At 50.3% G+C, this 12328-nt stretch overlaps 1 long non-coding RNA gene across 2 annotated transcripts; it reads left to right on the forward strand.

Moving 5' to 3' along the window:
* Positions 1-102: 102 nt before the first annotated feature.
* Positions 103-7544, forward strand: LOC138850193 (uncharacterized). Of its 2 annotated transcripts, none has more exons than XR_011389830.1 (2): positions 103-242; positions 2861-7544. It is a non-coding gene; the product is annotated as an uncharacterized lncRNA (long non-coding RNA). The 2 variants fall into 2 exon arrangements; XR_011389829.1 differs by having other exon boundaries at positions 105-242; positions 474-7544.
* The last annotated feature ends 4784 nt before the right edge of the window (positions 7545-12328 follow it).

Genomic DNA, 12328 nt, shown 5'->3' on the forward strand with positions numbered 1-12328 from the left:
CCACAAAGCACTTCCGGGTTACAACGCCATCGAGGTGGATTTGAGCAGTGGCTGCCTCCCCGCCTCAGCCAGGGGTCTTCAGTCTTTTCTGACTGGGTGGATGGCTGCCAAGCTGAGGCTGTGGCCGGGGCTCAGGCAACGTTTGGACGTTTGTTGATGGAAAGATGGAAGAAGTAAAACCACGTCTTTTCACTGACCAAAAGAAAACAAATCCATAAAGACAGCTTGGACCGTTTTCCTAGGTAATTAGATGTTTGGGGATGGTGGAAAGAGGAGAAGGGGAGAGCAAAAATGGTGGTGGATAATCAAGCGAAGACGGGGTCTTGGGAGTTAACGTGTTTGCCTTCAGGGCCCTGGTTGTGCTTAGTTCTGAAAACAACAAGAATGGCTCCTGGTTCCGGAGCTGAACCCTACACCCTGAACGCTGATAGCAACCCTGGGGCTGCAAATAATGAGGTTGTTCTACTTTACAGAAAGGGAAATGCAGGCCTTGGGCAATTCGGGAGTCCCACAGCCCATCAAGGTGGCGCGGCATCGCCTTGGAACGGGGGAGAAGCGAAGACGCAAAGGCGAGGATGGAATGGAAGGAGGCTGGGAGGAGCGGGCAGCGGGACGAGGTGCCGGGTAGTGGAGGCGGCCTGAGCACGGGTGCTAGAAGTTCAGTGTCTGTGAGGGCTGGGCACGGTGAGCAAGTGGAAATGCCGCAGGCATCCTTATTCTGGGTCCTGAGACTGAGTGAGGAGCAGAGCCAGGGGACGCCTTGTTCCATAAGAGGGTTTGCTGAGGCTCAGAGACCGGAAAGGCTTTGCCCAAGGACACACAGCAGTGAGAGCCCAGCCAGTCCTGCCAGGGATCTGGCTCTCCACCAAGTGTCCCTCTCTGCCTAAGAGACCTACACTTCCTCCAAAGGCAGGGCAGGCTCCCCTGCAGAAAAGGAGGCGTGGGAAGTTAACAAAGCTTTGGCCTTCACTGCAGGCTTCTGCGCCCAGGACAGGAAGGAAAGAGCCATAGGAGCGTGATCAGGCCTGCAGTGGCTGCCTGGAGCCCGCTCCCCGCCACCCCAGAACAAAGCAGGGTTAATGAGAGCAAATTAGAAGGGCTCTGAGAATGGAAGGGGCTGTTTGCTGGCCACAGGGCTGAGGGCTCTTGTGCAATTGTGCCATCCTCTTTACCAGGGAACAAGCCAGCACAGGACAGCCCAATGGGAGCATCCACCGCTGCGGTTGGTGCTGGAGTTTGGGTTGGGCTTCTCCCCAGCCTTCTCTACCTGCAGTTACCATAAACGTGATTTCTGCTGACCAAGCAGCTCGACGGAGTTCCCCAGCCTTTGCAAGACCTGGGGCTTCCAGGAGATGGGAGAGGGGGGCGCTCCAGCACACTGCCAAACCTCTGGAGAGCAGGCCATCCTGTGTCTGCTTCTCTGTTCTCCCCGTGGGGAGAAGGCAGGTTTCCAGTAATGATATGGGGATGTGTGAAGTTCTTGGTCTCAGGCTAGCCTGGTCTAAGGCAATGGAGCTGACACATGGGTGCCTCCAGGATCCATAATCTAAATTGCAGTGTTATCTCGTGTATATAGGTATATATGACTTCATTTACTCATCCCAACTTCCAGGGGAGGAATTGATGAATTTTCCCCTTTATAAATCATAAAAGGCAGGTTCTGTTATTTGCCCAAGGACACACAGCCATTTATCCTCGAAAGGATAAAGCCATGAGGTGATCCCACTAGAGGAGAATCTTTTCGGTAAGCCGGAGGCTGAGGGGTGCAATTCCCGTTTGTCAAGGCAGGAACAGTGTCTGTGGTGTTGGTCTGGTGCATGCTGAGGACCAGAAGAAAGGGAGAGGAGAGAGGAAGAAGAGCAACTCACACCAGTGACAACCCCGAAGGCACTGTGTCAGTCGGCGAAGTGGAGCCCAGAGAAGGGAGGGGCCTGATTCACCTGGCTCAGCAAGGAGCATGAAGAAGAACAGACGTAGGACTTGGGATTATTAATGGCCTCCTGACCTTGAGAAGTGTTGTGATTTCTTCTGTCCCCCTAACAGGGATGGAAAGGAACAGGAATAGGCCATTTTGATTGGTACGACAGGGCATAGCCATTCTAAGGATAAGTTCAGTGGGGAGAAGGGTCTTTCAGCAGCTGCTGGCATACCTGGGAGGCAGTGGATATAAGCAAGAAATCCAAAAGAAGGCAGCTGGGGCAGGTGTTATGGTACAGGGAGTTAAGCCACTGCTAGCAGTGGCTGCATCCCATATTGGAGTGCCTGGTTCTGATCCAGTGCCTTGTTAATGTGCATCCTGGAAGGCTATAGATGGTAACACAAATACTCAGGTCCCTGCTACTCCACCCATGCGGGAGACCCAGATGGAGTTCTTGGCTCCTGGCTTCAGCCTGGCCTACCCCTGGCTATTGTAGGTATTTATGCAAATGAACCAGTGATAGATTATCTATATATCTCTCTCCCCTTTCCACCCTCCCTCCCCACCCACTATGTCTCTCTCACTGTATCACTCAGCCTTTCAGGTACATAAATAAATCACATACATACACACACACACACAGGAGGCAGCTGAGAGACAAGCAGAAGGCCGTGGATTAGAAATCGGGGGCCTGGGTTCTAATCTCAGCTCTGCCTCTTAGTAGCTGGGTGGTGTGAGCTGGTCACTTCACCTCTCTGCCCCTCAGTGTCTCAGTCTGTACATAGCCGGGTTATTGGGGGACCCAGCTGAGAATGCACAGGAAAGTATGCTACAAAGCCAGATGTGAAGATGAGGAGTTACCAAGTGCACACAACAGAGTTGTAAAAAATAATACTTGTTGGACAACTTACCCACCACCAGTAGTTATTCTTTTAATTCCAGATGCAGTGTGGAGCTGAGTACTCACAGGTCCCCCTCACTGGATAGAATGGAAATAAATTGTCTCCGCCCTTTCTGAGGCCATGGCTGACCTCTCCTGCTGCAGGATAGCATTTAGCGCCTTTCTGGCTCAGGTGTCTGCCTCCTTCACCACAGCTCACCGAGGGCAGTGACCACGAGGCGTTCATCACTCAGTCTGGAAACCTAGGACACAGTGGTAAGGACGGGGGAGGAGGGGGGAAGGGTGAATAGATGGATGGACGGACGGATGGGTGGCAGGGTGGATTTTATAACCCAGTGGGAGGATAATTCTGACTTTGTTGAGTTAGCCTTCCTTACAGAAGACATATTTGGATGGAGCCTTAAAGGCTGGATAAGATGAAGATGCTGAAGAGGTGGGGGGTGCGTGTAAGGTGAGAATAAACTGAGTAAGGCATAAGACAGGAAATCCCAAGGTACTGAGCCATAAAGCTAAGTGGTCTGTGGCTCATGGAATACCAGGACAGTGTGGCCCAAGATGTAGCTGGTTTGAGCCAGGCAGTGGCAGGTCTTGAAAGTTGGACAGAATTTTCCAGGCTCCTCCGTCCCACAGGCAATGGGGCACCAGGGGACGTTTTGTAAGAGAGGAGCGACCTGCTCTGCCCGTGCACACTGGTGGCACGTGAAAGGGCAGGAAGTAGGCCAGGGACTGGCTCTGGGAGACGCCTCTCCACTTGCTGCTCTCTGCTGGGCTTTTCCTGAAGAGCTGCTTGGTGCCAGGATGAGAGGTAGGGAAGGCTTCCACCCAAGAAGGAGCTGGATTGGGCATCAGGTCTGCTGGGCCCGCCTCCTGGGCATAAACCCACCCAGCAAGACTTACCCATGTCTTACCAAGACATGCTCCAAAGCACATTCTACAGGGCTACTCCCAGTGCCAGGTAGCGCAGTGGTTCTGGGTTTGAGTCCCTGACCTTCCAGTGATCGTGGGACTTGGGCTAGTTGCCACCCCTCCCTCACAGGCCCTACATCGCACCCCTTCAGGAAGTGACACTCACCTGGCACACAGTGGAATGATGGGCCTAGCATTGTGCCAGCCAGCGGCTGTGCCTCTGATCTCAGTGACCTCAGCTGCAGGAGGAGGAGGAGCAAGGCGGGTGTGGATCATCTCGGAGGCCCGTCCCAAGCTCCATCTTGGTGGCTGTCTCAGCAGAGTTCAGGGCTTGGGGAGGGCAGAGGCAGGGCTGTCTGGGCCATGGCACAAAGCCAGGAGTGGTGACAGAGAAAGACTAGGGTCAGGAGGATGCACAAACTCCCTTTAAAAGCAACTGTGACTTCCTCTTCCCCGAGGGGACCTGCACTGCATCCTCTCTCCAATCGTATAAGCTTGCGCTCTCCAGCCAGGCTTCCACTTGAACAACCCAGGCAGAAGAAAGCCTATCCCTCTCAGGGCCTGTGCGAATGTCTCCAGAAGGTATCCCTGTGAAGCACTTAGCAGTGTGTCTAGCCCGAAAGACAGCTCCGTACGCTTTAGATTCAGCACTCATTTTACTTTATTTTGTGAACCAGCTGAGTTGTCCTTGCCCCACACATCCTCACTTCGAAATTCTCACTACGTCCAGATTGCAGTGAGGCACATTTGGGTTTGGTCTGGAGCAAAACTCAGATGTCCACTTGAGAAATGCATGAGAGGGGTCTGGGGTGTGAGAACCAGAACGGCAGGACCCTCCTTCCCCACAGACAGAATGACCCCAACCGTCTCATGAACCCATTCCCCTGGAGGTGGACATGCCCAACGAAGCAATCTGTGCAAAGCTGTGAAATTTCAGGTAGGACAGTGCAGAGATGGGTTGTCTTCCTAGCCTCTGAATTCAGGCTCTGTGGGTGGCATACACGGTCCCTGGTCGCTGGGCTAACCCCAGTCCAACTTTCCATGGAAGGATGAGCAGAAGTGAGCAGGGAGGACTCAGGGCCTGGGTGTGTCGCTGACTGTCAGCTGGAAGCTACCAGCATCTTCCTAGGAAATGGAGTCAAGCACTCCCTGGCCTGCCCCGCCCTGCCCCCGCCCTGACAGAGGGAAGGGCCAGGTGTGGGCCTTGAGGCAGAGGAGAAAGCTCCATCTGGACCCTGGAGATGCTTAGATATGAAACCTGCCAGCAAAATCCACTCAGGGTGGCCCTCAGACTTTTCTGTATTCTCAAACTGTATGTGTTTCTTGAATAATTAGGAAAAATGACATTATATATTAAATGTGATTGGGTTGATCTGAAACTTCAGACACATAGTCTTTAGTCCTGACCCTCTGTAATATTAGACAGGACACTCCACCTCTCTGCACCTCAGTTTCCCTGCTGTCCTGGAACCTGTATGTGTTTTGTAGCTGCCTTTGCCATTTGCTTATTTCCCTACTTTCCATACTTCTTAAAAATTTCCTGACACTTTATAAAAGTAGGTATAACAGTGATTGGACCACATTTTAAAAATTTTATTTTAAATATTTATTTACTTGAGAAAAAGAGAAGGAGGGAGGGAGAGAGAGAGAGAGAGAGAGAGGGAGAGGAAAAAAATCTTCTGTCCGTCAGGTCACTCCTCCAATGCCCACAGTGCCAAGGGGTGGACCAGGCCAAAGCCAGGAGATAAGAACTCCATCCAAGTCTCCCAAGTGGGTGCAGGGACCCAAGTACTTGAGCCATCATCTGCTGTTTTTCCAGGCACATTAGCAGGAAGCTAGACAGGAAGTAGAGCAGCCAAGACTACCTGTGTGGTGTGTGAAGGCTTAGCATGCTATGCCACAATGTGGGCCCTAGCTGCATTTATCAATAGGCGGGAAGAAAATAAAAGGCACAAGAAAGAAGGGGAATTTTGAATGTAAGAGAAAGGCAATCCCTGGAAAACCACCAACTCCTCTCTTCCCCAGCAGGAAGTAAACCTTATACTCCAGGCAATCTGACAAAAACGAGAAGGTGGCCAGTGCTGCGGCTCACTCAGCTAATCTTCCGCCTGTGGCGCCAGCACCCCGGGTTCTAGTCCTGGTTGCTCCTCTTCCAGTCCAGCTCTCTGCTGTGGCCCGGGAGGGCAGTGGAGGATGGCCCAAGTGCTTGGGCCCTGCACCCACATGGGAGACCAGTAGAAGCACCTGGCTCCTGGCTTCGGATCAGCGCAATGTGCCGGCCGTAGCAGCCACTTGGGGGATGAAGCAACGGCAAAAGGAAGACCTTTCTCTCTGTCTCTCTCTCTCACTGTCTAACTCTGCCTGTCAAAAAAAAAAAAAAAAAAAAAAAAAAAAAAAAAAAAAAAAAGAGAGAGAGAGAGAGAGAGAGAGAGAACGTTATGACAGAGGGACCCTATCCTTCATTGGTCACCCAGTGGGTCACCTGTGCAATCTCTGTGATTCCACAAACCTAGCATCTTGAGATTCCAAAGAGCCAGAGCTGAGCTGATCTGTCTCACAAAGGCCGCCCACTGCCCACTTGCCTTCTCTGTCCAGTAGTCTTGGTCAAAGAGAAAGGCATGTGGCCAAGGTCACACAGCTCACCAGTGTTAGAGTGGACGTGCACATCCCAGAAGGTCGCAGCCATAATTACATCCTGTGACTTCATATTTTATTGTAATTTCAAATGTACAAAAAGAGTGGAAAAAATAGTTAAGGGAACTCTCATAATATGGGTATATACATACATGCATATATATTTTAAAGCTTTAATTTATTTATTTGAAAGGTAGCGTTACACTTAGAGGAAGAGACAGAGACAAATGTCTTCTACCTGCTGCTTCACTCCCCAAGTGGCCGCAACAGCTGAAGTTGGGCCGAACAGAAGCCGGGAACCAGCTTCTTTTGGGTTTCCCACGTGGGTGCAAGGGCCCAAGCACTTGGGCCATCTTCCACTGCTTTCCAAGGCCATTAGCAGAGAGCTGGATCAGAAGAGGAGCAGCTAGGACTAGAACCAGCGCCTGTATGGTATTCCATTGTTGCAGGCAGAGGCTTTGCCCACTACGCCACAGCGCCGGCTCCAAGGGCCCTTTTTACTGATGAGAGAGACTCAAACTCCAAATAAACATTGCTGTCTAAAACCAAATTGGCCTCCAAAGATTAATTAAAATCTCAAGCTAGCTTATTCCATGGGAATTGCCTTAATTGTCTTTTTTTCCCCCCAAGGAAACCTTTTATTTCAGGAGTACAAATTTCATAAGTACAACTTTAGAAATATAGTGATTCCTTTCACCATACCCACCCTCCCACCCACACTCCCACCCTTCCTCCTCCTCCCTCTGCCATTCGCAGTCCCATTCTCCATTAAGATTCATTTTCTATTAACTGTATACATAGAAGACCAACTCTATACTAAGTAAAGATTTCAACAATTACATGCATGTATTTTTTTTTTTTTTTTGACAGGTAGAGTTATAGACAGTGAGAGAGAGACAGAGAAAGGTCTTCCTTCCATTGGTTCACTCCCCAAATGGCCGCCATGGCCGGCGCTGTGCTGATCTGAAGCCAGGAGCCGGGTGCTTCCTCCTGGTCTCCCATGCGGGTGCAGGGCCCAAGCACTTGGGCCATCCTCCACTGCCCTCCCGGGCCACAGCAGAGAGCTGGACTGGAAGAGGAGCAACCGGGACTAGAACCCAGGGTGCTGGCGCCGCAGGCGGAGGATTAGCCGAGTGAGCCATGGCGCCGACCACATGCATGTATTTTTAAAATTTATTTAGTTATCCATTAGAGAGAGAGAAAGAGAGAGAGAGAGAGAGAGAACAAGCTCCCATCTGCTGGTTCACTCTCCAAATGCCTGCAATGGCCTTGGTCTGCGATTGAAGCAGGAGCCAAGAGCTCAGTCTAGGTCTTACACATTGGCAGTGACCCAACTGCTTGAGCCATCACCTGTTTCCTGCTAGGTGCACAGTAGCAAGAAGCTGGAATCAGGAGCAGAGCTGGGACTAGAACCCAGACACTCAGATATGGGGTGCAGGATCCCATCCAAGGACTTAATGGCCAAACCAAACACACGCCTTACACATGCATATTTTTATCTGAACATTGAGAGTAAGTCAAAGACTGTGTGTTTCCTGAAGTAAGAGTATTCCCATACATAGCCATAGCACAGTGATTTAATGAGGGACTCTAACTTTGATCCAATACTATTATTTAATCCATGGTCCATATTCAGACTTCCTCCATCAGTTCAATAATTGGCACCTCAGAAGTGGTGATTATTTGTACTCATAACTCTTGTGCCCAGCCCCCCTTCCCTCCTACTCCAGGCAACATGAATGGAGCTTTTAATCTCTCCTCTCCCATCTCCCCCTACCTCCTAGACCCCTGTCCTCTGCCCTTACCACTCAAGTCTGCCCAGACCAAACGCCCTGGGGGAGGTGCTGTTGGGAGAAGCGTCAGGGTTCTCATCTCTGACCCGAGAGAGCAGGAGGACACCCAAGACTCTGTCTCTAGTGTGCCCAGGTTGGGGCAGTGGCTGGAAGGCCCCCCAGCGGATGCCCAGCAGTCCTTGGCATGCCCACCAGCTGCCCTGTCTTCTAGGGAGACAATGGCACAGGACGCCATGTCAAGGAGCTTAAATTCAATCTAGTTCTGGTGTCAAAACCCACTTCTATAAAACCCCACACACCCCTAAATGCATTTGAGAGCTATAACTGGGAAAGGGCAAGAAGGGCTTTCCTGGAACACAAGGCGTGTTCTCCATGTGAGTGGCAGCTGTGTGGGCTGTATATGTGTAAAATTCATCTGGTGGTGTTTAATCGATGTCCACCTTCCCTCCGTGCTTGTCTCAGCAAACAACCCCGTCTGTATAAATCAGCTGTGTGTATGCAGTTGAGAATTCTCGAGGCAGGACATGGTGCAGTGGAGAAGAGCTGTGTGAGCTCTGAGAGGACAGAACGTGGCTGGTGGGTGCCTCCTGCCTGCTACTATGTAGACACCAGATAAGCACTGTGGAGCTAGCAAATGAACCACCCTCCAGCTGTGACTGTTTCCATCAACATGAAAGGTTTCTGTGGCCTCTTGTGAGTAGAGTAGTACATTAGAATGATCGTTTCTGTAAATATTTGTGGTTGTACTTTTTTCATCTCTAGTCTGGAAGAACACAAGCTTCTCTTAGGTGAAAAGAACAGTTTTTTTTTTTTCACTTTGTACTTAAAATTTTTGGTTATAGTATGACCAGGTAAGGACACACGTCCCTTTGAAGCAGTGCTGCCCTAAAGACAAAACCTGAAGAAGCCTGGGTTCCTGATAATTGCCTGAAGCCATCACATTAACGTGGGACTGCCTGCATCCCAAACTCCCTACACTCAAAAGAAGCAAACCTCCTCTAAAGGGTCTTTGAAAAGTTCATGAAAAATGCATACTTTGAAAAACTTTTGCATGGATTTCAAAATCTTTTGGCACTGAAATAACCATCTTTTAATCCCATTTTTCATGAAATTTTTCATTCCCCTTGTATGTGCCAGCTAGAGTTCAGCTGGTTCTCGGCCATGCAGTTGAACTGAATTCCACTTGGTACCACAGTTTTGCACAGAACTAGGCACTTAGGAAATGGCCAAGGTCATCCGCCTCCCATTGGAGTCCTGGGATCCCCAAGCCTTCCCTACAGGATTCCCTTAATGAGCACACACCCATCTGTCTGCTCTCTAAGCTCCAGCAGAACAGGTTAGAGATGCAAGCAAGCTCTGGGGCTGGAAGCTTAAAACTGGAAGAAATCCCAGGCCAGGCATGTCAGAACCCAAGTGCTTGTGGATTTGATGGAGCCCGGTGAGTTGCTGTAGCCACAGCTGCTCCCCTCGCGTGAGGAAGGCGCCCACTGAGGAATGACAACCTCAGGCACCTACTAGAAGACAGCTTCAAAGGCCATAGCTCCGTTCTGCAATCTAATGTCCAGCCCTCTCCAGAGCAGGCCCCGGTGGGAATGCCCTCTGCTTCTCCAACAGCCGGTCCCTTCCCCCAGTGGCTCTGACAAAGCTCCTCCATGTGTGAAACCGTGGCCTCCACCTTTTGACCTGGTTTTACCTTCCAGGGCCTTTCTAGGATCTTTGACGTGTAGAATGTTTTTCTCCTTAATTAAAATAATTGTAACAGTAGGGTGCCATTAAAGTGGCGTTGACCGTGTCCTGGACACCAGGCTAAACACATCACACGCCTGATCTCACTTAGTCCTCATGATGATGCCCATGACATTGGAATTCCTATTGTCCCATTTTAGAGAGGAAGATGCTGAGTGGTAGGAGAGATGAAGACCCTCACCCAAGTGAGGGTTAGTAAGAGGCAGGGGTGGAGATGGAGTCAGACTTGGCACATTCTCAAACTCTGGAGTTCTGCTCTACTGCTCTACTCCCCTGCTCCTGTGCATACGCACAAACTCGCACACACGCCTGTGCTCACACACATGTCCAACCAAGTCTTTCCCAGCAGTATCAATGCTGGCAACCCTGCAAAGGAGTAACAAAAATTCCCTCGTGATTCTGAAGGCCCAGAACCTGCCAAGCAATTCTGCCAACCTCTCCACTGGTTTTCCCATTTCTCTCCTATCGGCACCTTGGTTTCAGCTCACAAGCACATGTAGATGTTCGGGAAGCAACAAGTCAGAACAGACAAGCTGGGCTTACCCTGGAAGGACAGGACACAGACCTCTCCAGGGAGGCCTGGGCTTAAACCAGGCTCTGGTGGGAGAGACCCCAGGAAGCCCACTGGCTATCTTGGCCTGCCCCATCATGACCTGCACAAAGGAGTTCTTGGTTGAAGGCTGAGGTCGTGTCCAACTCTGACCCTCTCTGTCTTCCAGCACACGATGATGCTTGCTGAGACCTCAGTCCTGAGTTCACTGTTGCTCTGCTCGGTCACACACATAGGCCCCACACTAGAAGCCACGGGAAGGCCAGGACCAGGGCCAGTCACCTGCCACTGTCCCACCTCCTTCTCATGCAGCTTTTGGTAGCAAAACAGTGACACTAAGAGAAAGCCCAGGAGCAGGCAAGGGAAAGCAGCTCTCCCTCCAGCTGTTTCACAAAGATTACACGTCCACACATATGAAGCCCACTACCATGTGCTGCCTGTGCCCCCTACTGATTCACAGTCCAGGCGTGGGAATGTTTGCCTGTATTTGCTTGGTATGGTTCCCCATCTTGAGAATGTTTTTTCAGTAACAACCCATGAATTTGGGAAATTTTAAGAATAAGTTTTATATTGTTAAAAAATACATAAGATCGGATATGTAACAACCCTCTGTTGTAAACTTGTTGGGAGTATGTGACCTCAGGGTAGGCCAGTACAGAACCTTATAAAGCGCCCAGCAAAGAGCAGGCCAAGTCCACACCCTGACTTAGAGCACATTCTTGTAGAAGGATGTGCTCTGGGATTGCATCTCTGAGACTGTTTATAAAGTAGCAACTCTGAACTTGTCCCCTTGGGACAGCCATTGTCCCTGCTGGGCCCGAGTTTTCTCCAGTGCAGAATCAAAGTACTGCAGCGGACGTCAGCAAGAGGGGACAGCAGGGGACTCTGGAGAGCTGGCAGTGCTGTTTCTCCAGCTGCATGTGGGTTGCACAGCTGCGGTCAATTTGTGAAAATCCATGGAATGGCACATTTAGGATCTGTGTGTTTTGTGCATGTCCTTCTTCAATAGAAAGTTTTTACAAACTGTCAGAAAGATAGGGGGAGAAGTCAGCAGATAGGAAACAACGATGGATGTGACTTGATCATCGCTGAAGCTGGGTGGCGGTTAATGGGAGGCTCATTATGCCCTCCTGTATCCTGTTGCATGTTCGAAATTTCCCAGAGTGAAAGTTTACAATAAGAAGTCTTCTAGCTCTGACGTATTCACCTCTGAGGAGCTCCCACTGTTGTGCAAGAATGCAGAGGTTGTGGAGCAGTGGCTAAGATGCCTCTTGCAACCCTGAATTCCATAGTAAGAGTGCCTGGGTTCAGGCTCTGGCTCCTTTGTTTTCAATAGGGCTTGCTGTGAATGCGCATCCTAGGAGGCAGCAGCTGATGGCTCAAGTAGTTGGGTCCCTGCCATCCATGAGGGAGACCCAAATGGAATTCCCTGCTCCTGGCTCTGGCTTGGCCCAGCCTTGACTGTTGCAGGCTTTTGGGGAATGAACCAGAGAATGGAAGATTCTCTCTCTCTCTCTCTCTCTCTCTCTCTCAAATAAAAAAAAAAAAAATAGCAAAGAAAGGACAAAGGAGAGTCCCAGGTCCTCTCATTCCAGAGTAGAGCATCCTGTAGAAGACAGGAAACCCACCCAACATGACCAAAACTGAGTTATTTTAAGAGAAAGGAGCACTGTGCCTCATTGTTTAATTTTGCTTTGTCCTAATTTCAGATATCACCTGATATATTTGCATCTCACAGAGCAAATGAACTAAAAGTCTTTTGAGACACTGCTGCTAATCGAAGTCCCTAAGAACACCAGTGAGGTCTGCAGTTGGCAAGGTTCTCAGCTGTCAGCACCCACACTTGCTTGGCTCCCTTTGTCCTGTCACAAGCTGCTCTG

This window comes from Oryctolagus cuniculus, chromosome 6 (assembly GCF_964237555.1).
Source record: "Oryctolagus cuniculus chromosome 6, mOryCun1.1, whole genome shotgun sequence".
Lineage (NCBI taxonomy): Eukaryota > Metazoa > Chordata > Mammalia > Lagomorpha > Leporidae > Oryctolagus > Oryctolagus cuniculus.